Raw genomic sequence first — 25,227 nt, forward strand, 5'->3', positions numbered from 1 at the left:
TTGAGACAAGGTCTAGCTTTATCACCCAGGCTGGAGTGCAGTGGTGCCATGTCGACTTACTGCAACCTCCACCTGCCACCTCAGCCTCCTGAGTACCTGTCTACAGGTGCGCACCACCACACCCAGCTAACTTTTCTATTTTTTGTGCACAAGGTTTCACCATATTACCCATGCTGGTTGAGCTGGAACTCCTGAGCTCAAGCGATCCTCCTGCCTTGCCCTTCTTAAGTGCTGGGTTTATTGGTGTGAGCCACCACGCCCCACCCATACTTGTGTATTTCTGTATTTATTGAGGAGCTTTTACAGCGTACCCTGTGGTCTATCCTGCAGGATGTTTGTGTGTGAGACAGTGTATATTCTTGAACATAGTAGATTCCATTTTGGATGCTCCCATCGGGACTGTGTGTCCCTGTGCTGGAACTCGAGTGAACACTTGGCTCAAAATCCATTGCTGTTCTCTAGAAATCCAGCTCAATTCTCATGGTTAAATATAAGGTATATGTGGTAGGCATTGCTTTTTCTCTTTGGGGACAGAACTCAGGAGGGTTGCCCCTTGATGAACAAGGCTAACCTGCTGATTCTTTGAAGCAAAGGACTGGAGATGGTCCTTTTAGGGGTTTATGTTCTGGATTCCAGAAAACATGCAAACAGGGCCAATAAATGCATCTTTTTTTTTTTTTTTTTTTTTGAGATGGAGTCTCGTTCTGTCACCCAGGCTGGAGTGCAGTGGCACAATCTTGGCTCACTGCAAGCTCAGCCTCCCGGGTTCACGCCATTCTCCTGCCTCAGCTTCCCAAGTAGCTGGGACTACAGGCGCCCACCACCACGCTAGGCTAATTTTTTGTATTTTTAGTAGAGGCGGGGTTTCACCCTGTTAGCCAGGATGGTCTTGATCTGCCTGACCTTGTGATCCGCCCGCCTCGGCCTCCCAAAGTGCTGGGATTACAGGCATGAGTCACTGCGCCCGGCCCCAATAAATGCATCTTTATTTTTGTGTCCATTTAAACCTGGTCAAGGAAGATTCCCACAAAAAATCCACGGTGCTGGAGCAAGAGGATCTCAGGCTGTGACCCTCTAAAGGGAAGCGCTTTCTGTGGTCAGAAAGAAAAGCAAGTGCTTCCTTTTAGAGGGTTACCGTTTGGGAAAAGCAATGTTGAAGTTGATGCTGATCTTGATAAAATATTTGCAGAGCGTGCTTATCATCAGACTTGGATGATGGTGGGGTTTTGCTTTTGTTTTGTTGTATTCCAAGACAAGGTCCCTGTTGCCCAGGCTGGAGTGTGGTGACACTTCAGCCTACATTTCTTGGGCTCCGGTCGTTTTTGTTTGTTTGTTTGTTTGACAGGGAGTCTCACTGTGTGTCTCAGCAATGCAGTGGCACTATCTTGGCTCACTGAAACCTCAGCCTCCTGAGTAGCTGGGATCACAGGTGCGTGCAACCACGCCCATCTAATTTTTGTATTTTTTGCATTTTCAGTAGAGACGGGGTTTCACCGTGTTAGCCAGGATGGTCTCGATCTTCTAACCTCGTGATCAGCCCGCCTCGGCCTCCCAAAGTGCTGGGATTATAGGCGTGAGCCACCGCGCCCAGCCGAGAAACTAATCTTTTGAGATGAACTCTGAGATGTGGATTTTAGCTTATTTGCAGCCACCACCACTCTAGTTTTGGAAGATTTTCATCACCCCGAAGAGGCTTATACTCATTTGCAGTCAGTACCCACCCACCTCTTCCACCCAGACCGTGGCAACGACTCCCCATCTCTCTAGCTCTGGATCTGCCTCTTGTAGGCCGGTCACGTAGACCAATCTTGTATGGGTGTCCAGTTGAGGATAATGGGTTGGTTCTGGTTTTCTGCAGTGTGAATCTTACCACTGAAGGGTGGTCCCTGGAGGGAAGCAGGAGGCTGAGAGAACTGGGCAGAACATCCTTTGGGAATGGAGTGGGGCGGGCAGACCCTGATGTCTGGGAAGCTCACAAGGGTGGAAGACCCCATCTTCCTCCCTGAGAACTGCAAGGTGACCCTCCTGGGGCACTGGAAGGAGTGAAGGCCTCTGGACTGGGAACGTCAGGGCATTGCACCGATGCAGGCAGGATGAGCCGAGGGGAAAGGAGAGCCAGGCATCATTCTCTGGGGACATTTTGGGTTTGATCTGGACGGAGCAGGTGTCTTCTGGGAGAGAGAGCCCCTGGGATTTTCACTCTGCTCCCTGGCTGTCTTAGTCATGGAATATGACAACAGAGACTCCTGCCCAGGGCCACTTCATTTGGTTTCTGGACCCCAGTGGTCCTTCCTGCCTGGACTTAGGATCTTTTGGGGAAGTTTGGGATCTGGCAGGGTGTCTGCATAATCCATAGAAATCCCTGAGAGTCACTTCCCTTGGCTGACATCTCCATGTTCCTACCCATTACCTTCCAAAGGAGACCCTTAACTGAATTACCAAAGGGGGCTTCCCAGAGCAGGGAAACCTGGTTAAATTTGTATTTCAGATTAACAGTATACTTGAGATGTACTTGAAGTAGAAATGATTGGCTGTGGGTGTAGGCATTTGTTTTTTCTAATTTTAAATATGGGACCATCATGAATTTGGGTGTCACTTTGTGCAGGGGACGTGGGAATCTCTGTCATTTTTTTTTTTTAACATATGCTGCCAGAGAAGGCACTTAGGTGGAGAAATTACTCTTCGTGTGAGCATTGAGTATATAGAACTTCCTTTTCTGGGGGCAATGTCTTATATATGATACACATTTTATCATATCATCTTATATAGATAATATAATGATTAACACAATACTCTTCTACTCTTGTAGAATACTCTTGTATCACTTTGGGTTTTTTTTCCTTCTTGTGTGTGTGTGTGTGTGTGTGTGTGTGTGTGTGTGTGTGTGTGTGTTATGAGACAAGGTCTGGCTCTGTCACCCAGGCTGCAGTGCAGTGTTGCAGTCTTGGCCCACTGCAACCTCCATGCCCCACCGCAGCCTCTGGAATAGCTGTCTGCAGGCCAGGCACGGTAGCTCAGGCATGTCGTCTCAGCACTCTTGGAGACCAAAGCAGGCTAATCACCTGGAGTCAGGAGTTTGAGACCAGCCTGGCCAAGATGGCGAAACCTCATTTCCACTAAAAGTACAAAAATTAGCCGGGCGCGGTGGCTCACGCCTGTAATCCCAGCTCTTAGGGAGGCAGAGGCAGGAGGATAGCTTGAGCCCAGGAGTTTGAGACCTGCCTGGGCAATATAGTGAGACCCTGTTCTCCACAAAAAGAAAAGAAAAAAAAGAAAAAAAATTTTTAAAAATGCAAAATTAGGTGGGCATCATGGCACTTGCCTATAATCCTAGGTACCCCAGAGGCTGAGACAGGAGAATTGCTGGAAACCTGGAGGCAGAGCTTGCAGTGAGCTGAGATCACGGCCCTGCACTACAGCCTGGGTGACAAAGTGAGACTTTGTTTCAAAAAAAAAAAAAAAAAAATTTATTGAGGAGCTTTTATGGCCTAGCCTGTGTTCTATCCTGGAGAATGTTTGTGTGTACAACAGTGTATATTCTTAAACATCATCTTAGATTCCATTTTGGATGCTCGCATGGGGACTGTGTGTCCCTGTACTGGGACTTATGTGAACACTTGGCTTCAAATCCATCGCTGTTCTCTAGAAATCCAGCCCAATTCTCATGGTTAAATATAAGGTATGTGTGGTAGGCATCGCTTTTTCTCTTTGGGGACAGAACTCAGGAGGATTGTCTCTTGATGAACAAGGCTAACCTGCTGAGCCTTTGAAGCAAGGAACTGGAGATGGTCCTTTTAGGGGTTTATATTCTGGATTCCAGAAAACATGCAGAGAGAGTCAATAAATGTATCTTTATTTTTGTGTCCATTTTAACCAGGTAAGGAAAATTCCGTCAAAAAACCCAGAGTTTTGGAGCGAGAAGATCTCATGCAGTCATTCTCCAAAAGAAAGCACTTTCTGTTGTCTGAAAGCAGAGTGCCTTCTTTTGGAGCGTTACTGTTTGAGAAAAACCACGTTGAAGTTGATGCTGATCTTGGTAACACATTTGCAGAGCGTGCTTATCATCAGACTTGCATGATGTTGGGGTTCTGTTCTTGTTTAGTTGTTTTGCATCACGGGGTCTCTGTTGCCCAGGCTGGAGTGCGGTGGCGCTTCCAACCTAGATCTCTTGGGCTCAAGTGGTCCCGTGCTTGCTTTTTTTTTTTTTTCTTGAAACAGAGTCTCTGTCTCTGGCCCAGGCTTGAGTGCAGTGGCATGTTATCTGCTCACTGCAACCTCTGCCTCCCAAGTAGATGGGATTACAGGTGCACGTGCCACGACACCTGGCTAATATTTGCATTTTTAGCAGAGATGGAGTTTCACCACATTGGCCAGGTTAGTCTCCAGCTCCTGACCTCAGGTGATCTGCCTGCCTCAGCCTCCCAAAATGCTGAGATTATAGATGTAAGCCACCCAGCCGAGCCTCTAATTTTTTTTAATGTGTGCTGCCAATGCAAGCACATATGTGTAGGAATTATTTTTCATGTGAGCACATAGTATATGGAACTTAATTTTTATTGATGTACGGTCTCAAAAATATATATTTTATCATATTCTTATTATACATGTAACATAGTCATATACACACAAAACACTCTTCTATACACAGAGAATACTCTCGTATCACTTGGGGTAATTTTTATGGGTGTGTGTGTGTGTTTTTTTTTTTTTTTTTTTTTTGATAAGGTCTGGCTCTGTCACCCAGGCTAGAGTGCAGTGGTGCTATCTCAGCTTATTGCAACCTCCACCTGCCACCTCAGCCTCTTGAGTAGCTGTCTACAGGTGCACACCACCACGCCCGGCTAACTTTTCTGTTTTCTCTACACATGAGGTATCACCGTGTTGCCCAGGCTGGTCTCAAACTCTTGAACTCAAGTGATACTCCTGCCTCAGCCTCCTAAAGCGCTGGGTTTAGAGGTGTGAGCCATCACACCTCACCTGTACCTGTGTGTTTCTGCTCATTTTATTGAGGAGCTTTTACAGCCTGGCCTGTGGTCTCTCTTGGAGGGTGTTTGTGTGTGTGACAATGCATATTCTTCAACATCTTAGATTCCATTTTGGATGCCCCCGTCGGGACTGTGTGTCACTGTACTGGAACTCGAGTGAACACTTCGCTCAAAATCCATTGCTGTTCTCTAGAAATCCAGCCCAATTCTCATGGTTAAATATAAGGTATGTATAGTCGGCATTGCTTTTTGAAACAAGGAACTGGAGATGGCCCTGATAGGGGTTTATGTTCTGGATTCCAGAAATCATGCAAACAGGGCCAATCAATGCATCTTTATTTTTGTGTCCATTTTAACCTGGTCAAGGAAAATTCCAACAAAAAATCAATGGTGCCGGAGCAAGAAGATCTCAGCCTGTGACCCTCTAGAGGGAAGCGCTTTCTGTTGTCTGAAAGAAAAGAAAGTGCATCTTTTTAGAGGATTACAGTTTGAGAAAAGCAACGTTAACGTTCATGCTGATCTTGGTAATACATTTGCAGAGCGTGCTTATCATCAGACTTGGATGAGGGTGGGGTTTTGTTCCTGGTTTGTTTCTTTTCTAAGACGGGGTCTCTTTTGCCCAGGCTGGAGAGCAGTGGCACTTCCAACCTAGCTCTCTTGGGCTCAGGTGGTCCTCTTTGCAGGGTCACGATCTCTGCTCACTACAATCTCCCCTTCCCGGGTTGAAGTGGTTCTCCCACCTCAGTCTCCTGTGTTGCTGGGAGCACAGGCCCATGCCACCAAGCCCGGCTAATTTTTGTATTTTTAGCAGAGATGGGGTTTCACCGTGTTGACCAGGATGGTCTCCATCTCCTGACCTCGTAATCCACCTGCCTCGGCCTCCCAAAGTGCTGGGTTTACAGTCATGAACCACTGCACCCGGCCTTTGATCTTAATTTTCAATATGAGACCCATCATGAATTTGGGCATCACCTCTGTACAGGGGCCATGGTGATCTCTGTCACTCCATTCATTTCTTATGTGTGCTGCCAAAGCAAACATTTATGTGTAGGAGTAATTCTTTATGTGAGCATACAGTATATGGAACTTTCTTTTTTTTTGAGATAGGGTCTGAAAAATAAATGATGTACAGCCAGGTGCATGAGTATATGAGCAGTTTTTGTGTGTATACGACATGAGCGGTGGCTCATGCCTGCAATATCAACACTTTGGCAGGTTGAGGCAAGTGGATCACTTGAGGTCAGGAGTTTGAGACCAGCCTGGCCAACATGGTGAAACCCTGTCTCTACTGAAAATACAAAAAATTAGCCAGCTATGGTGGCGCACGCCTGTATTCCCATCTACTGGGGAAGTTGAGGGAGGAGAATCACTTGAACGGACAGATGGAGGTTGCAGTGAGCCAAGATCACGCCACCACACTCCAGCCTGGGCGAGAGAATAAGACTGTCTCAAAAAATATATATATATAATATATATTTATATAGAGAGAGAGACTGTCTCAAAAAAAAAATATATATATATATATGGGTGTGTTTGTGTGTATACATATATATGATGTATATTTCATCATATAGCCATATATATAATTATATACACAAAAAATACTCTTCTACACACAAAGATGACTGATAACACTTTGGGGTTGTTTTTGCTTGTGTGTTTTTTTAGATTTTTTTTGCAACAAGATCTGGCTCAGTCGCCCAGGTTAGAGTGCAGTGTTTCAATCTTGGCTCACTGCAACCTCTACCTCCCACCTCAGCCTCCTGAATTAGTGTCTACAGGCATGCACCACCACACCTGGCCTACATTTGTATTTTTTTACAGACAGGGTTTCACCGTGTTGTACACGCTGGTCTTGAGCTCCTGAGCTCAAGTGAATCTCCTGCCTTGGCCTCCTGATATGCTGGGATTAGAGGTATGAGCCACCACACCCAACTGGTACTTGTGTATTCCTGCTCAAATTTTATTGAGGAGCTTTTACCACCTAGCCTGTGGTCTATCCTGGAGGATGTTTGTGTGTGCGACAATGTATATAGTTCAACATCTTAGATTCCATTTTGGATGTTTCCAGTGGGACTGTGTGTCTCCGCACTGGAACTCAAATGAACACTTGGCTCAGAATCCATTTGCTGTTCTCTGGAAATCCAGTCTAATTCTCTTGGTTAAGTATAAGGTATGTCTAGTAGGCATTGCTTTTTCTGTTTGAGAACAAAACTCGGGAGGATTGTCCCTTGATGAACAAGGCTAACCTGCTGAGCCTTTGAAGCAAGGAACTGGAGATGGTCCTTTTCAGGGTTTTTATTCTGGATTCCAGAAAACATGCAAACAGGGCCACTAAATGCATCTTTATTTTTCTGTCCATTTAAACCTGGTCAAAGAAAATTCCAACACGAAACCCAGAGTGCTGGAGCAAGAGGATCTCAGGCTGTGACTCTACAAAGGAAAGCGCTTTCTGTTGTCAGAAAGAAGAGAAAGCGCTTCCCTTTTGAGGGTTACGGTTTGAGAAAAGCAGTGTTGAAGTTGATGCTGATCTTGGTAATACATTTGCAGAGCATGCTTATCATCAGACTTGGATGATAGCGGGGTTATGTTTTGGTTTTGTGTTTTTCTAAGACAGGGTCTCCGTTGCCCAGGCTGGAGTGTGGTGGCACTTCCAACCTAGCTCTCTTGGGCTCAAGTGATCCTCTTTTTATTTATTTGTGTATTCATTTTTGAGATGGAGCCTGGCTCTGTCACCCAGGCTGGAGTAGAGTGGGATGATCTCCACTCATTGCATCCTCTGCCTCCCAGGTTCCAGAAATTCTCCCACCTCCGTGTCACTAGTAGCTGGGATTACAAATGCTCACCACTATGACCTGCCAGTTTTTGTATTTTTAGCACAGACGGGGTTTCACCATGTTTGCGTGGCTGGTCTCAACTCCTGACCTCAAGTGATCTGCCTCCTTGGCCTCCCACAGTGCTGGGGATTATAGATGTAAGCCACCGTGCCCGGCCCATTCCTGTCTTTTTAATTTAATCTGCTCGTCCCTGACATCGAAAATTTTTCTTGCCTAACAGCTTCCACTTATTTCTCGGAATAGACCTTTTTCTGCAGGAAGGGTGTCGTTGATTCAACCCTCACCCACTCATGCCAACCGTAGTGAGTGCTGTGACTGCAGCTGCACTGTTTATCCTGTTTTCTGCAGGTAATTTTTCCAGTGTACCATTCCAACCTGCAAAACCTCACATTTAAATGCAAATTTCTTGGTAAGCTGTGAAATGTTTGCTGTGGCTAATATGAGAAACAAGCTATTATAGACAAGATGAATCTCCGTTGCAGTGATAAATGTCACATGGGACAAAACCACAGATATTTTCACAAAAACCTTGAGGACCCTAGAAGGGCCTCCCTAGTAACAGGTGGGATGCACATCCGCTCTTGTTGCCATAGTGAGTGATGCCTGTTCGTCCAGCCCTCAACACCTTTTACTCCGTGGAAGTTACGCCCGCACTGGTTTACAGAACCTCACTTGACTTGACTTGAGGTAGAGTTGAAGGGGACCTCAGTGTCCCTTGCAGATGGGATGTGCATTGCTTAGCAAGAGCACAGAGGTGGAGTGCATGGGCTTTGAGTTTTTATTGGGTAAATGAAGCTGAAATACAGGGTGTATGACCACGTTATCAACGCACACTTGATTTAGGTTTTGTATTTTAGAGACGGGGGTGTGTGCTGCCAAAGCAAGGACTTATGTGTAGGAATTATTCTTTCTGTGAGCATACAGTATATGGAACTTTCTTTCTTTTGAGACAGGGTCTCAAAAATATATGATGTATGGCCAGGTGCGGTGGATCACGCCTGTAATCCCAGCAGTTTGTGAGGCCGAGGCGGGTGGATAACTTGAGATCAGGAGGGCGAGACCAGACTGGCCAACATGGTGAAACCATGTCTCTACTAAAAATACAAAAAATTAGCCAGGCCTGGTGGCACACGCCTGTAGTCTCAGCTACTCCGGAGGGTGAGGCAGGAGACTATCACTTTGAGTGTGTGTCTTTGTGTGTGTGTGTGTGTATGTGTTTCTAATTTTTTCAAGACACGGCCTGACTATATCGCCGAGGCTGGAGTGCAGTGGTGCAATGTTGGCTCACTGCAACCTCCACCTGCCACCGCAGCCTCCTGAATTAGTGTCTACAGGCATGCACCACCACACCTGGCTCACTTTTGTATTTTTTCTACAGATGAAGCTTCACCATGTTGCCCAGGCTTGTCTGGAACTCTTGAGCTCAAGTGATCCTCTCACTTCGGCGTCCTGAAGTGCTGGGGTTAGAGATGTGAGCCACCGCACCCAACAGGTACTTGTGTATTTTTTTATTGAGGGGCTTTTACAGCGTAGCCTGTGCTCTCTCCTGGAGGATGTTTGTGTGTGTGACAGTGTACATTCTTCGACATCTTAGATTCCATTTTGGATGCCCCCATGGGTACTACGTGTGCCTATACTGGAACTCAAGTGAACACTTGGCTCAAAATCCATTGCTGTTCTCTAGAAATTCAGTTCGATTCTCTTGGTTAAAGATAAGGTATGAGTAGTAGGCATTGCTTTTTCTCTTTGGGGGCAAAACTCAGGAGGATTGCCCCTTGATGAACAAGGCTAACCTGCTGAGCCTTTGAAAGAAGGAACTGGAGATGGTCCTTTTAGGGGGTTTATATTCTGGATTCCAGAAAACATGCAAACAGGGCCAGGAAATGCATCTTTATTTTTGTGTCCATTTAAACCTGGTCAAGGAAAATTCCAACAATAAACCCAGAGTGCTGGAGTAAGAATATCTCAGGCTGTGACCCTCCAGAGGGAAGTACTTTCTGTTGTCTGAGAGAAAAGAAAGTGCTTCCCTTTGGACTGTTGCGGTTTGAGTAAAGCAGCGTTGAAGTTGATGCTGATCTTGGTAATACATTTGCAGAGCACGCTCATCATCAGACTCGGGTGATGTTGGGGTTCTGATTTTGTTTTTTTCCAAGACAGGGTCTCTGTTGCCCAGGCTGGAGTGCAGTGGCAGTTCCAACCTAGCTCTCCTGGGCCCAAGAGACCCCCTATTTATTTATTTATTTATTCATTCATTCATTCATTCATTGATTCATTCATTTAGAGATGGAATCTGGCTCTGTGACCCAGGCTGGAGTGCAGTAGGACAATCTCCACTCACTGCAACCTCCATCTCCCAGGTTCCAGCAGTTCTGCCACCTCAGCCTCCCACGTAGCTGGGATTACAGGCGCCCACCACCATGTCATGCTAATTTTTGTATTTTTAGCAGAGATGGGGTTACACCATGTTTGCTGGGCTGTTCTCAACTCCTGACTTCAAGTGATCTGCCTCCCTGGCTTCCCAAAGTGCTGGTATTACAGGCATGAGCCACTGTGCCCGGCCTCAAGTGGTCTTCCTGAGTCAGCCTCCCAAGTAGTTGGGATTTCATGGGGTGTGACACAACACTTGGTTCAGCTTTTAATTTTTGGTAGAGATGGGGTCTCTGTTGCTCAGGACGGTCTCAACTACTGAGCTCAAGCGATCCTACAGGTGTGAGCCACCTTGTCCTGATGACCTATTTCAAAGATAGTTGACTTGGCCAGGCATCATGGGGCACACAGTCCCAGTTACTGCAGGGGCCGGGGTGGGAGGGTCCTTTGATTTTAAGGCTATAGCATGCACAGATCCCACCTTTGAATAGCCACTGCACTCCAGCCTGGGCCAACATAGCAAGATCCCATTTCTTTAAAAACAGATTACATAGCACCTGGTCCCACAGACTTCATTTGGGTTGGTCATGTCATACAGTGGCCTCCCATCAATTTAGTATAATCAATCCAAACCATGGTTCCTTCATTAAGAGAGTGGGTAATCCTCCAAGTCCATCCAGTCTATTCTGTAATCCCCAATGGGTGTCCGTATTGATACAATTTCTTTTTGTTCCTGTTCACTCGTGTCTTTTTAGTGTAATCTGCTTGTCCATAACACTGAAATTTGTTTTTCCCCAACATCTTGCCATCATTTCTTGGAATAGACCTGCTTTCTCTGCAGGAAGGGTGTAGTTGATTCAACCCTCACCCACTAATGCCAACCCCAGTGAGTTCTTTGACTGTAGCTGCCATGTTTATCCTATTTTCTTTGGGTAACGATTCCAAGGTACCATTCCAATGGGCTTAAACCTTGCATCTAAATGCCAGTTACTTGCTAAGATGTCAAATGTGTCTTATATTAGCTGTGGCTAATATAAGAAACTGTTGTAGACAAGATGAATCTCAGTCACAGTGATAAATGTAGCATGCAACAAAACCAGTTGTTTTCACAAAAATCTTGAGGACCCTAGAAGGGGCTCCCTCGTAACAGGTGGAATGCACAGCAGCTCTTCTTGTTGCCATAGTGAGCGATGCGTGTTCTTCCAGTCCTCAACACCTTTTATTTATTTATTTATTTTATTATTATTATTATTTTTTGAGGCAGAGTCTCACTCTGTCGCCCAGGCTGGAGTGCAATGGCGTGATCTCAGCTCACTGCAACCACTGCCTCCCGGGTTCAAGCGATTCTCTTGCCTCAGCCTCACGGGTCGCTAGGACTACAACCATGCGCCACCACGCCCGGCTACTTTTTGTATTTTTAATAGAGACAGGGTTTTGCCATGTTGGCCAGGTTGGTCTGGAACTCCTGACCTCAGTTGGTCCACCTGCCTCAGCCTCACAAAGTGCTGTGAATACAGGTGTGAGCCAACACGCCCGGCTATCAACAACTTTTCCTACGTAGAAATTATTCAGGCACTGGTTTATAGAACCTCACGTGGGTTCACGTAGAATTGAAGGGGACCTCAGCGTCCCTTGCAGATGGGATGTGCAATGTATTTGAGATGTACTCGAACATTGCTGTTGAGGTGTGGGCATCTTTTGCTTTTTCCTAATTTTAAATATGGGACTAGTCTGGGTATGGTGACTTCCACCAGTAATTCTAGCACTTTGGGAGGCTGAGACAGGAGGATCACCTGAGGTCAGTTGTTCGAGACCAGTCTGGCCAGCATGGTGAAACCCCGTCTCTACTAAAAATACAAAAATTAGCCGGGTGTGGTGGCACGCACCTGTAATCCCAGCTACTCGGGAGGCTGAGGCAGGAGAATCACATGAATCTGGGAGGCGGAGGTTACAGCGAGCAGAGATCACACCGTTACACTCCTGCCTGGGCAACAGTGTGAGACTCTTTCTCTAAATAAATAAATAAATAAAATAAAAATAATTAGATGAATATGGGACCAGCATGGACTTGGGTTTCGCCTTTGTGCAGTGGCCAGCGTATTCTATGTCATTTAAATTTTTTTATGTGTACTTCCAAAGCAAGCAGTTATGTGTAGGAATTATTCTTCCTATAAGCATGCAATATTTGGAACTTTCTTTGAGACAGGGTCTCAAAAATACATGATGTATATTTCATTTTATATTCTTATATATTATGTACACAAAAAATACTCTTCTAAACACAGAGAATATTCCGATATCACTTTGGGTGTGTGTGTGTGTGTGTGCGCGCGTGTGTGTGCGGTTTTTTCTGAGACAATGTCTGCCTCTGTCACCCAAGATGGAGTGTGGTGGTGTGATCTCGGCTTACTGCAACCTCCACCTCCCACCTAAGCCTGCTGAATTAGTGTCTCCAGGCATGCACCACCACACCTGGCTAACTTCTGTAATTTTCGTACACATGGGGTCTCACCATGTTGCCGGGGCTGGTCTCAAGCTCCTGAGGCAGGTGATCCTCCTGCCTGGGCCTCCTAAAGTTCGAGGAGTTAGAGGTCTGAGCCACTGGGCCCCACTTGTACTTGTGTATTTCTGCTCAAATTTTATTGAGTAGTTTTTACATCCTAGCCTGTGGTCTACTCTGGAGAGTGTTTGTGCATATGACAGTGTATATTCTTCAACATCGTAGACTCCATTTTGGATGCTCCCTTCGTGACTGTGGGTCCTGTACTGGAACTCGAGTGAATACTTGGCTTAAAATCCATTGCTGTTCTCCAGAAATCCTGCCCAATTCTCTTGGTTAAAGGTATGTGTAGTAGGCATTGCTTTTTCTCTTTGGGGACAAAACTCAGGAGGATTGCCCCTTGATGAACAAGGCTAACCTGCTGAGCCTTTGAAGCAAGGAACTGCAGATGGTCCTTATAGAGGTTTATATTCTGGATTCCATAAAATATGCAAACAGGGTCAATAAATGCATCTTTATTTTTGTGTCTATTTTAACTTGGTCAAAGAAAATTCCAGGAAAAAATCCACGGCGTCGGAGCAAGAAGATGTCAGGCTGTGACCCTCTTGAGGGAAGCACTTTCTGTTGTCTGAAAGAAAAGAAAGTGCTTCCTTTTAGAGGCTTACTGTCTGAGAAAAGCAACGTTGTAGTTGATGCTGATCTTCGTAATATCTTTGCAGAGCATGCTTATAATCAGACTTGGATGATGTTGGGGTTTTGTTTTTCTTTTTTATCTAAGACAGGGTCTCTGTTGCCCAGGCTGGAGTGCAGTGGCACGACCTCGGCTCACCACACCCTCCGCCTCCCAGGTTCAAGTGATTCTTCTGCCTCAGCCTCCCGAGTAGCTGGGATTATAGGACTGCGCCACCATGCCTGGCTAATTTTGTGTTTTTAGTAGAGACGGGGTTTCTTTAGGAGCTTTTAAGGCCTCCCTTGTAGTCTGTCCTGGAGGATGTTCATGTGTGCAGCAATGTATATTCTTCAACATTGTAGATTCCATTTTGACTGCTCTGATCAGGACTGTGTGTCCCTGTGCTGGAAATCAAGTGAACACTTGGCTGAAAATCCACTGCTGTTCTCTAGAAATCCAGCCCAATTCTCTTGGTTAAATATAAGGTATGCGTAGTAGGCATTGCTTTTTCTTTCTGGACACAAAACTCAGGAGGATTTCCCCTTGATGAACAAGGCTAACCTGCTGAGCCTTTGTAGGAAGGAACGGGAGATGGTCTTTTTAGGGGTCTATGTTCTGGATTCCAGAAAACATGCAAACAGAGTCAATAAATAGATCTTTATTTTTGTCTCTATTTTAACCTGGTCAAGGAAAATTTCTACAAAAAACCCAGGGTGCTGGAGCAAGAAGATCCCATGCTGTGACCCTCTAGAGGGAAGCGCTTTCTGTTGTCTGAAAGAAAAGAAAGTGCATCCTTTTAGAGGTTTACTGTTTGAGGAAAGCAACGGTGAAGTTGATGCTGATCTTGGTAATACATTTGCAGAGCATGCTTATAATCAGACTTGGATGATGGTGGGATTCTGTTTTTATTTTTTATTTTTTCTAAGACAGAGTCTCTCTTGCCCAGGCTGGAGTAGGGTAGCACTTCCAACGTAGATCTTTTAGGCTCAAACGGTCCTCTTTTTTTTTTTTTTTTTTTTTTTTTTTGAGGCAGAGTCTTGCTCTGTGACCCAGACTAGAGTGCAATGGCGCGATCTTGTGTGCAAGCTCACCTCCTGAGTTCAAGCAATTCTTCTGCCCCAGCCTCCCAAGTAGCTGGGACTACAGGTGCCTGCCACCACTTCCAGCTAATTTTTGTATTTTTAGTAGAGACAGGGTTTCACCACGTTGGCCAGGCTGGTCTCAAACTACTGACCTCAAGATCCACCCACCTCAGCCTCCCAAAGTGCTGGGATTACAGGCGTAGGCCACTGTGCCAAGCGGTCCTCTTTTTTGAGATGGAGGCTTGCTCTGTGACCCAGGCTGGAGTGCAGTGGCAGGAACTTCGCTCCCTGTACCCTCCACCTCCCAGATTCAAGCCATTCTCTCCTGAGTCAGCCTCCCTAGTAGCTGAGATCGCAGACGTGAGCCACCATACCCAGCTAATTTTTGTATTTTTATTATTTATTTATTTACTCATCGATTTTTGAAACAGAGTCTTACTCTGTCCATCAGGCTGGAGATCAGTGGCACAATCCCACGTTCAAGCAATTCTCCTGCCTCATCCTCCCGAGTAGCTGGGATCACAGGCGCACACCACCACGCCCGGCTAATTTTTGTGTTTTTTTTGTTCGTTCGTTTTGTTTGTTTGTTTGTTTTTGTAGAGACAGGGTTTCAACATGTTGGCCAGCCCGGTCTCCGACTCCTGACCTTAAGTGAGCCCATACACAATCAAGAAGAGAGCGAGACCTGTTCTTTTTTTCTGTCTTTGACTATTTGAGACAGTCTTGCTCTGTCACCCGAGATGGAGTACATTAGTGTGATCTTGGCTTACTGCAACCTCTGCCTCCTGGACTCAAGCAATTCTCTTTTTTTTTTTTGGAGACAGAGCCTCTCTGTGTCTCCCAGGCTGAACTGCAGTGGTGCGATCTCAGCTCACTGCAACCTCAGCCTTCCAAGTAGCTGGGATTGCAGACATGTACCCCCATACCAGTTTTATATATATATATATATTAGACACAGTTTCACCATGTTACCCAGGCCATTCTTGAATCCTGACGTCGGGTGATTTGCCGACGTAGGCCTCCCGAAGTGCTGGGATTATAGGTATGAGCCACTGCACTCGGCCTTTTTTCCTAATTTTGAATATGGGAACCATTATGAATTTGGGTGTCACCTATGTGTGGGGGCTATGGAAATCTCTGTCACTCCATTCATTTGTGTGTGCTGTCAAAGCACCAACATGTGGGAATTATGCTTTATGTGAGCATATAGTATATGGAACTTTGGTTTTTTTGATACAGGGTCTCAAAAAAAAATGATGTATATTTCATCACAATGTTCTGTATATAATTCCATACACACAAAATAGTCTTCTACACACAGAGAACACTCTTATATCACTTTGGAGTTGTTTTTGTTTGTGTATTTTGTTTTAATTTTTATGAGACAGGGCCTGGCTATGTCGCTGAGGCTGGAGGGCAGTGGTGAGATCTTGGCTCACTGCAACCTCCACCTGCCACCTCAGCCTCCTGGATTAGTGTCTACAGGCAGTTACCACCACCCCTGGGTAAGTTCTGTATTTTTGGTACTGATGAGGTTTCAGCACGTTCCACAGGCTGGACTCTTAACTCCTGAGATCAAGTGATCCTCCCGCTGTTCAAATTTTACTGAGGGGCTTTTATGGCCTCGCCTGTGGTCTGTCCTTTAGTGTCCCTGTCCTGGAACTCAAGTGAATACTTGGTTTAAAATTGATTGCTGTTCTCTAGAAATCCAGCCCAATTCTCTTGGTTAAATATAAGGTATGTGTAGTAGGCACTGCTTTTTCTTTCTGGAGGCAAAACTCAGGAGGATTGCCCCTTGATGAAGAAGGCTAACCTACTGAGCCTTTGAAGCAAGGAACTGGAGATGGTCGTTTTAGGAGTTTATGTTCTGGATTCCAGAAAACATGGAAACAGGGCCAATAAATGCATCTTTATTTTTGTGTCCATTTTAACCCAGTGAAGGAAGATTTCAACCAAAAACCCATGGTGCTGGAGCAAGAAGATCTCAAGCTGTGACTCTCCAGAGGGATGCACTTTCTCTTATGTGAAAAAATAGAAGGCGCTTCCCTTTAGAGCGTTACGGTTTGGGTAAAGCAACGTTGAAGTTGATGCTGATCTTGGTAATATATTTGCAGAGCATGCTTATAATTAGACTTGGATGATGGTGGGGTTCTGTTTTGTTTTTTGTGTTTTGTTTTAAATCAGAGTCTCACTCTGTCACCCAGGCTGGAGTGCAATGGCGCGATCTCGGCCCACTGCAACTTCCTCCTCCTGGGTTCAAGCGATTCTCCTGCCTCAGCCTCCTGAGTAGCTAGGATTACAGACATGCGCCACCTCGCCCGGCTCAGTTTTTGTATTTGGTGGAGATGGGGTTTCATCATGTTAGTCAGGCTGGTCTTGAACTCCTGATCTCAGGTGATCCACCTGCCTCAGCCTCCCAAAGCATTGGGATTACAGGCGTGAGCCGCCGCGCCAGGCCTCTTCAACATCTTAGATTTCATTTTGGATGCTTCTGTGAGGACTGCATGTCCCTGTGCTGGAAGTCAAGTGAACGCTTGGCTCAAAATCTGTTGCTGTTCTCTAGAAATCCAGCCAAATTCTATTGGTGAAATATAAGGTATGTCTAGTAGTCATTGCTTTTTCTCTTTGGAGACAAAACTCAGGAGGATTGCCCCTTGATGAACAGGGCTAACCTGCTGAGCCTTTGAAACAAGGAACTGGAGATGGTCCTTTCAGGGGTTTATATTCTGGATTCCAGAAAACATGCAAACAGGGCCAGTAAATGCATCTTTATTTTTGTGTTCATTTTAACCTGATCTAGGAAAATTTCTACAAAAAACCCAGGGTGCTGGAGCAAGAAGATCTCAGCCTGTGACCCTCTAGAGGGAAGCGCTTTCTGTTGTCTGAAAGAAAAGAACGCGCTTCCCTATAGAGGGTTACCCTTTGAGAAAAGCAGCATTGAAGTTGATGCTGATCCTGGTAATACATTTGCAGAGCATGCTTATCATCAGACTTGGATGAAGGTGGGGTTCTGTTGTTTTTTTTTTTTTTTTCTAAGACAGGATCTCTGTTGCCCAGGCTGGAATGTGGTGGCACTTCCAACCTAGCTCTCTTGGGCTCAAATGGTCCTCTCTTTTGGGATAGAGTCGTACTCTGTGACCCAGGCTGGAGTGCAGTGGCGTGATCTCAGCTTACTGCCACCTCCACCTCCCAGTTTCAAGCCGTTCTCCTGCCTCAGATTCCTGAGTATCTGGGATTATAGGTACCTGACACCACGCCTGGCTAATATTTGCATTTTTCTTTCTTTTTTTTTTTTTTGAGATACAGTCTTGCTCTGTCACCAGGCTGGAGTGCAGTGGTGCCATCTTCGCTTACTTCAACCTCTGCCTCCCAGTTTCAAGTGATTCTCCTGCCTCAGCCACCCGAGTAACTAGGATTTCAGGCATGCACCACACGCCTGGCTAATTTTTTGTATTTTTAGTAGAGACAGGGTTTCACCATGTTGGTCAGGCTGGTCTCGAACTCCCGACCTCTGGTAATCTTCCCGCCTTGGCCTCCGAAAGTGCTGGGATTGCAGGCATGAGCCACCCCGCCCGGCCATTATATAGTCTTATATATATAATACCATATACGTGCAAAATACTCTTCTACATAAAGAGAATACTCTTATATCACTTTGGGGTTTTTGTTGTTTGTTTGTGTGTGTGTGAGTGTATGTTTTATTTGTTTTTGGATAAAGTCTGGCTCTGTCACCCAGTCTAGAGTGCAGTTGTGCCATCTCAGCTCACGGCAACTTCTACCTCCCACCTCAGCCTGCTGCATTAGTGTCTACAGGCATGCACCACCACACCTGGCTCCGTTTTGTATTTTTTGTACACATGGGCTTACACCATGTTGCCGAGACTGGTCTCGAACACCTGAGCTCAGGTGATACTTCAGTTTCAGCCTCCTAATGTGCTGGGATTAGAGGTGCCAGCCACCGTGCCCCACTTGTAGTTGTGTGTTTCTGTTCAAATTTTATTGAGGAGTTTTTAGGGCCTAGCCTGTGATCTACCCTGGAGGATGTTTGTGTGTACAACAATGTATATTCTTTCACATCGTAGATTCCATTTTGGATGCTCCCATCGGGACTGTGTGTCCCTGTGCTGGAACTCTGGTGAACACCTGGCTCAATATCCATTTCTCTTCTCTAGAAATCCAGCCCAGTTCTCTTGGTTAAATATAAGGTACATATGTCTACGAGGCATTGCTTTTGCTCTTTGAGAACAAAACTCAGGAGGATTGCTCTTTGATGAACAAAGCTAACCTGCTGATCCTTTGAAGCAAGGAACTGGAGATGGTCCTTTTAGGGGTTTATATTCTGGATTCCAGAAAACATGCAAACAGGGCCAATAAATGCATCTTTATTTTTGTGTCCATTTTAACCGGGTGAAGGAAAATTCCAACAAAAAACCCAGAGTGTTGGAGCAAGAAGATCTCATGCTGTGACCCTCTAGAGGGAAGCACTTTCTCTTGTCTAAAAGAAAAGAAAGCGCTTCTCTTTAGAGGATTACTCTTTGAGAAAAGCAACGTTGAAGTTGACGCTTATCTTGGTAATAAATTTGCAGAGAATGCTTATAATCAGACGTGGATGATGTTGGGGTTTCATATTTGTTTTGTTTTGTTTTTAATACAGGGTGTCTGTTGCCCAGGCTGGAGTGTGGTGGCCCCTCTCCAACCTAGATCTCTTGGGCTCAAGTGGCCCTCTTTTTTGGGTCAGAGTCTTGCTCTGTGGCCTTGGCTGGAGTGCAGTGTCAGGATCTCCGCTCACTACAACCTCTGCCTCCTGGGTAAAAGCGATCCTCCTGCCTCAGCCTCCCAAGCAACTGGGATTACAGGCATGTGCTACCATGCCCGGCTAATTTTTGTAATTTCCTTTATTTATTTTTGAGACAGAGTCTTGCTCTTTCGCCCAGGCTGGAGTGCAGTGGTGCAATCTCGGCTCACTGCAACCTCCAACTCCCACCTCAGCCTCCTGAATAGCTGTCTACAGGCATGCACCACCACACCTGGCTAACTTTTGTATTTTTTATACAGACATCGTTTTTCCATGTTGCCTGGGCTGGTCTTGAACTCCTGAACTCAAGTGATCCTCCCACTTCGGCCTCCTAAAGTGCTGTGATTAGAGGTATGAGCCACCGTGCCCCATCTGTGCTTGTGTGTTTCTGCTCAAATTTTATTGGGGAGCTTTTATGATATAGCCTGTGGTCTCTCTGGAGGATGTTTGTGCCTTTGACAATGTATATTCTTCAGTATGTTACGTTCCATTTTGGATGCTTGCATGGGGACTGTGTGTCCCTGTACTGAAACTCAAGTGAACACTTCGCTCTCTGTCCATTGCTGTTCTCTAGAAATCCAGCCCAGTTCCCTTGGTTAAAGATAAGGTATGTCTAGCAGGTATTGCTCTTTCTCTTGCAGACAAAACTCAGGAGGATTGCCCCTTGATAAACAAGGCTAACCTGCTGATTCTTTGAAGGAAGGAACTGGAGATTGTCCTTTTAGGGGTTTATATTCTGGATTCCAGAAAACACACAAATAGAAAACAGGGCAAATAAATGCATCTTTCTTTTCGAGTCCATTTTAACCTGGTTAAGGAAGATTCCAACAAAAAATCCATGGTGCCACAGCAAGAAGATGTCAGGCTGTGTCCCTCTACAGGGAAGCGCTTTCTGTTGTCTGAAAGAAAAGAAAGTGCTTCCTTTTAGAGGGTTGCTGTTTAAGAAAAGCAACGTTTAGGTGGATGCTGATCTTGGTAATAATACATTTGCAGAGCGTGCTTATCATCAGACTTGGATGATGGTGGGGTTCTGTTTTTGTTTTGTTTTTTTTTTTCTGAGACAGGGTATCTGTTGCCCAGGCTGGAGTGCAGTGGCACTTTTAACCTACATCTCTTGGGCTCAAGTGGTCCTGTTTTTTGGGATAATCTCACACTGTGACCCAGTCCGGAGTACAGTGGCATGAACACCACTCATTGCACGCTTTGCCTCCCAGGTTCAAGCCATTCTTACGACCCAGCTTCCGGAGCAGCTGGGATTACAGGCATGAGCCACCACACTGGCTAATTTTTGTATTTTTAATACAGATGGGGTTCACCATGTTGGCCAGGCTGGTCTCCAACTACTGACCTCATGATCCACCCACCTCGGCCTCCCAAAGTGCTGGGATTACAGACGTGAGCCACTGTGCCCGGCCAACACGGAGAATACTCTTATATCACTTTGGGGTTGTTTTTGTTTGTGTATTTTTAAAAATATTTTTTGAGACACAGTCTGGCGCTATTACCTAGGTTGGAGTGCGGTGTTGTGACCTCAGCTCACAGCAACCTCTGCCTCCCAGCTGAGCCTCCTGAGTTAGCATCTGCAGGCATGAACCACAACACCTGGTAACCTTTGTATTTTTGGACACATGAGGTTTCACCATGTTGCCCAGGCTAGTCTTGAACTCCTGAGCTCAAGTAATCCTCCTGCCTCCGACTCCTAAAGTGCTGGGATTACAGGTGTGAGCCACTGCACCCCACCTGTACTTGTGTATTTCTATTCAAATTTTATTGAGGAGCTTTTACGGCCTAGACAGTGGTCTATCCTGGAGAATGTTTGTGTGTATGACAATGTATATTCTTTTTTTTATTATTTTTATTTTTTGGAGACGGAGTCTCACTCTGTCACCCAGGCTGAAGTGCAATGGCATGATCTCGGTTCACTGCAACCTCTGCCTCCTGGGTTCCAGCGATCCTCCTGTCTCAGCCTGCTGAGTAGCTAGGATTACAGGTGTGCGCCTGGCTAATTTAGATTCCATTTTGGATGCTCCCATCGGGACTGTGTGTCCCTATGTTGGAACTCAGGTGAACGCTTGGCTCAAAATCCATTGCTGTTCTCTAGAAATCCTGCCTAATTCTCTTGGTTAAAGATAAGGTATATGTAGCAGGCATTGCTTTTTCTCTTTGGGGACAAAACTCAGGAGGATTGCGCCTTGATGAACAAGGCTAACCTGCTGAGCCTTTGAAGCAAGGAACTGGAGATGGTCCTTTTAGGGGTTTATGTTCTGGATTCCAGAAAACATGCAAACAGGGCAAATAAATGCATCTTTATTTTGTGTCTATTTTAACCTGGTCAAGGAAAATTCCAACAGCAACAACAAAAAACCAGTGTTGGAGCAAGAATATGTCATGCTGTGGCCCTCCAGAGGGAAGCGCTTTCTGTTGTCTGAAAGAAAACAAAGCGCTCCCCTTTAGAGGTTTACGGTTTGAGTAAAGCAGCGTTGAAGTTGATGCTGATCTTGGTAATACATTTGCAGAGCGTGCTGATCATCAGACGTGGACGATGGTGGGGTTCTGTTTTGGTTTTGTTTTTTTCTAAGACAGGGTCTCCGTTGCCCAGACTGGAGTGCGGTGGCACTTCTACCTAGATCTCTTGGGCTCAAATGGTCTTCTTTTTATTTCATTTTTTTAATTGTTTGAGATGGAGTCTCACTCTGTCACCCAGGCTGGAGTACAGTGGCAGGATCTCCACAACTACAGCTTCACAGGTTCCAGACATTCTGCCACCTCAGCCTCCCAAGTAGCTGGAACTATAAGCACCCACCACCATTCCCTGCTTTTTGTATTTTTAGACGAGAAAGGGTTTCACCATATTGGCCAGGCTCGTCACAACTCTTGCCCTTAAGTAATCCTCCTCCCTGGCCTCCCAAAGTGCTGAGATTACAGGCGTGAGCCACCGTGCCCAGCCTCAAGTGGTCCTTTTGAGTCAGCCTCTCAAGTAGTTGGGACTACGTGGGGCGTGCCACCATACTTGGCTAAGTTTTTAATTTTTGGTAGAATTGGGATCTCTTTTGCCCAGGATAGTCCCATCCCGCAGCTTATGTGGTCCTACACGTGTGAGCCACCTCGTCTTGATGACCCATTTCAAAGATAGTTGACATGGCCAGGCATTGTGGGGCACACAGTCCCAGCCACTGCAGAGGCCAGGGTTGGAGGGACCTTTGATTTCCAGACTGTACCATGCACTGATCACACCTTCGAACAGCCACTGCGCTCCAGCCTGGGCCAACATAGCAAGATCCCATCTCTTTAAAAACATAGATTACATGGCACCTGGTTCCAGAGGCTCCATTTGGGTTGGTTATTTGAAATGGGCCTCCCATCAATTTAGTGTAATCAATCCAAATCGTTTCCTTCATTAAGAGAGTAAGTAGCCGGGGCATGGTGCCTCGTGCCTGTAATCCCAGCACTGTGGGAGGCAGAGGTAGGCGGATCGCCTGAGGTCAGGAGTTCAAGACCAGCCTGGCCAATATGGTGAAACCCCATCACTACTAAAAATACAAAAATTAGCCGGGTGTGGTGGCGTGAACCTGGGAGGCTGAGGTTGCTGTGAGCTGAGATTGCGCCATTGCACTCCAGCCTGGGCGACTGAGCTGGACTCTGACTTAAAAAAAAGGTAAGTAAGGCTTCAAGTCTATCCAGTCTTAATTTGTAATCTCACATGGATGTCCATATTAACAAAATTTTCTTGTTTTTCCTGTTTTTGTCTTTTTAGTTTAATCTTCTTGTCCTTGACACTGAAATTTTTTTCTCTCCAACAACTTGCCATCATTTCTCGGAATAGAGCTGCTTTCTCTGCAGGAAGGGTGTAGTTGATTCAACCGCCACCCACTCACGCCAGCCCCGGTGAGTTCTTTGACTGCAGCTTCCCTGATTATGCTATTTTCTTCGGGTAATGAACCCAAGGTACCTCGCATTTAAAGGCCAGTTGCTTGGTAAGCTGTGAAATGTTTGCTGTGGCTAATATGAGAAACAAACTATGGTAGACAAGATGAGTCTCAGGGGCAGTGATAATTGTCACATGGGACAAAACCACAGATACTTTTCACAAAAACCTTGAGGACCCTAGAAGGGCCTCCCTAGTAACAGGTGGGATGCGCGGCAGCTCTCGTTGCCGTAGTGAGCGATGCCTGTTCGTCCAGCCCTCAACACCTTTTACTCCGTGGAAGTTATGCCTGCACTGGTTTACAGAACCTCCCTTGACTTGGGTTGAGGTAGAGTTGAAGGGGACCTCAGTGTCCCTTGCAAGTGGGATGTTCACTACGTAGCAAGAGCACAAAGGTGGAGTGCGTGGGCTTTGAGTTTCTATTGGGTAAATGAAGCTGAAATGTAGGGCACATGAGCACGTCATCAATGTACAATTGATTTAATTTTTGTATTTTAGAAACGGAGGTCTCGCTATGCCGCCCAGGGTAGAATGTGCTCTCTCCCTCTCCTCTTCCTAGTATCTGGGACTACAGGTGAATATTTTAATCTATGCACAGGCAAGAAGAGGGCAAGGAGGGTTCTTTTGTTCTGTCTTTGACTTTGTGAGGCAGTGTCACTCTGTCACTCAAGCTGGAGTGCAATAATGTGATCTCGGCTCACTGCAACCTCTGCCTCCTGGGTTCAAGCAATTTTTTTTTTTTTTTTGAGTCAGTATCTCACTCTGTCCCTCAGGGTGGAGTGCAGCGGCCCAGTCTCTGCTCCTGCAACTTCTGACTCCCAAGTAGGTACAATTGCAGACATGTGTCACCACGCTTGGCAAAATTTTTTTTGTATTTTTAGAGCTGGGATTTTACCTTGTTGGCGAGGCTGGTCTGGAACTCCTGACCTCAGGTGACTCGCCCATCTCGGCCTCCCAACAAGTTATGCTGATCTTGGTAATAACTTCGCAGATCGTGCTTACCATCAGACATGGAGGATGGTGGGGTCCTGTTTTGTTGTTGTTGTTTTTCTAAGATAGGGTCTCTTGCCCAGGCTGGAGTGTGTTGGCATTTCCAACCTAGGTGTCTTGGGCTCAAATGGTCCTCTTTTTTCGGACAGTCTTGCTCTGTGACCCATGCTGGAGTGTAGTGACGTGATCTCGGCTCACTGCAACCTCCACCTCCCAGTTTTAGGCAGTTCTCCTGCCTCACATTCCTGAGTAGCTGGGATTATAGGTGCCTGACACCATGCCTGGCTAATATTTGCATGTTATTTATTCATGTATTTATTTGTTTTGAGATGGAGTCTCACTGTCACTCAGGCCAGAGGGCAGTGGCAGGACCTCGGCTCACTCAAACCTTTGCCTCTCAGGTTCAAGCAAGTCTTCTGCCTCAACCTCCTGAGTAGCTGGAATCACAGGCACCCGTCACCACGCCTGGCTACTTTTGTATTTTTTTTTTCACCGTGTTGGCCAGGCTGGTCTGAAACCCCTGACTTCATGTGAGCCGCCCGCCTCAGCTACCCAAAGTGGTGGGATTACAGGCATGAGCCACTGCGCCCGGCCAACAATGTATATTTTTCAACATGGGAGATTCAGTTTTGAATGCTCCCATCGGGACTGTGTGTCCCTGTGCTGGAACTCAAGTGAACGCTTGGCTCAAAATCCATTGCTGTTCTCTAGAAATCCAGCCCAATTCTCTTGGTTAAATGTAAGGTATGCGTAGTACGTAATGCTTTTTCTGGAGACAGAACTCAGGAGGATTGTCCCTCGATGATCTAGGCTAACCTGCTGAGACTTTGAAGCAAGGAACTGGAGATGGTCCTTTTAGGGATTTATGTTCTGGATTCCAGAAATCATGCCAACAGGGCCAATAAATGCATCCTCATTTTTGTGTCCATTTTAACCTGGTGAAGGAAAATTCCAACAAAAAACCCACAGTGCTGGAGCAAGAAGAGCTCAGGCTGTGACCCTCTAGAGGGAAGCACTTTCTGTTGCTTGAAAGAAGAGAAAGCGCTTCCTTTTAGAGGATTACTCTTTGAGAAAAC

General features: G+C 45.9%; 13 non-coding genes across 13 annotated transcripts; all 13 read left to right on the top strand.

Moving 5' to 3' along the window:
- The first annotated feature begins 1,058 nt into the window (after nt 1-1,058).
- Nucleotides 1,059-1,144, top strand: MIR520F (microRNA mir-520f). The gene has a single exon (NR_035860.1). It is a non-coding gene; the product is annotated as a microRNA mir-520f (primary transcript).
- A 2,780-nt stretch (nt 1,145-3,924) lies between these two features.
- MIR515-2 (microRNA mir-515-2) lies at nt 3,925-4,006 on the top strand. The gene has a single exon (NR_035836.1). It is a non-coding gene; the product is annotated as a microRNA mir-515-2 (primary transcript).
- Nucleotides 4,007-5,393: 1,387 nt separating this feature from the next.
- On the top strand, nt 5,394-5,479 carry MIR519C (microRNA mir-519c). The gene has a single exon (NR_035852.1). It is a non-coding gene; the product is annotated as a microRNA mir-519c (primary transcript).
- A 1,926-nt stretch (nt 5,480-7,405) lies between these two features.
- Nucleotides 7,406-7,491, top strand: MIR1283A (microRNA mir-1283a). The gene has a single exon (NR_035634.1). It is a non-coding gene; the product is annotated as a microRNA mir-1283a (primary transcript).
- A 2,296-nt stretch (nt 7,492-9,787) lies between these two features.
- On the top strand, nt 9,788-9,871 carry MIR520A (microRNA mir-520a). The gene has a single exon (NR_035855.1). It is a non-coding gene; the product is annotated as a microRNA mir-520a (primary transcript).
- A 3,408-nt stretch (nt 9,872-13,279) lies between these two features.
- On the top strand, nt 13,280-13,361 carry MIR526B (microRNA mir-526b). The gene has a single exon (NR_035871.1). It is a non-coding gene; the product is annotated as a microRNA mir-526b (primary transcript).
- Nucleotides 13,362-14,093: 732 nt separating this feature from the next.
- Nucleotides 14,094-14,173, top strand: MIR519B (microRNA mir-519b). The gene has a single exon (NR_035851.1). It is a non-coding gene; the product is annotated as a microRNA mir-519b (primary transcript).
- Nucleotides 14,174-16,425: 2,252 nt separating this feature from the next.
- Nucleotides 16,426-16,509, top strand: MIR525 (microRNA mir-525). Its single transcript, NR_035868.2, is given in 1 exon segment — nt 16,426-16,509. It is a non-coding gene; the product is annotated as a microRNA mir-525 (primary transcript).
- Nucleotides 16,510-17,290: 781 nt separating this feature from the next.
- On the top strand, nt 17,291-17,369 carry MIR523 (microRNA mir-523). The gene has a single exon (NR_035866.1). It is a non-coding gene; the product is annotated as a microRNA mir-523 (primary transcript).
- A 1,527-nt stretch (nt 17,370-18,896) lies between these two features.
- On the top strand, nt 18,897-18,982 carry MIR518F (microRNA mir-518f). The gene has a single exon (NR_035849.1). It is a non-coding gene; the product is annotated as a microRNA mir-518f (primary transcript).
- A 1,126-nt stretch (nt 18,983-20,108) lies between these two features.
- Nucleotides 20,109-20,168, top strand: MIR520B (microRNA mir-520b). The gene has a single exon (NR_035856.1). It is a non-coding gene; the product is annotated as a microRNA mir-520b (primary transcript).
- Nucleotides 20,169-21,623: 1,455 nt separating this feature from the next.
- MIR518B (microRNA mir-518b) lies at nt 21,624-21,705 on the top strand. Its single transcript, NR_035845.1, has one exon. It is a non-coding gene; the product is annotated as a microRNA mir-518b (primary transcript).
- A 3,433-nt stretch (nt 21,706-25,138) lies between these two features.
- On the top strand, nt 25,139-25,222 carry MIR526A-1 (microRNA mir-526a-1). The gene has a single exon (NR_035869.1). It is a non-coding gene; the product is annotated as a microRNA mir-526a-1 (primary transcript).
- The last annotated feature ends 5 nt before the right edge of the window (nt 25,223-25,227 follow it).

Source organism: Pan troglodytes, chromosome 20 (genome assembly GCF_028858775.2).
Source record: "Pan troglodytes isolate AG18354 chromosome 20, NHGRI_mPanTro3-v2.0_pri, whole genome shotgun sequence".
In the NCBI taxonomy this organism is placed as follows: domain Eukaryota; kingdom Metazoa; phylum Chordata; class Mammalia; order Primates; family Hominidae; genus Pan; species Pan troglodytes.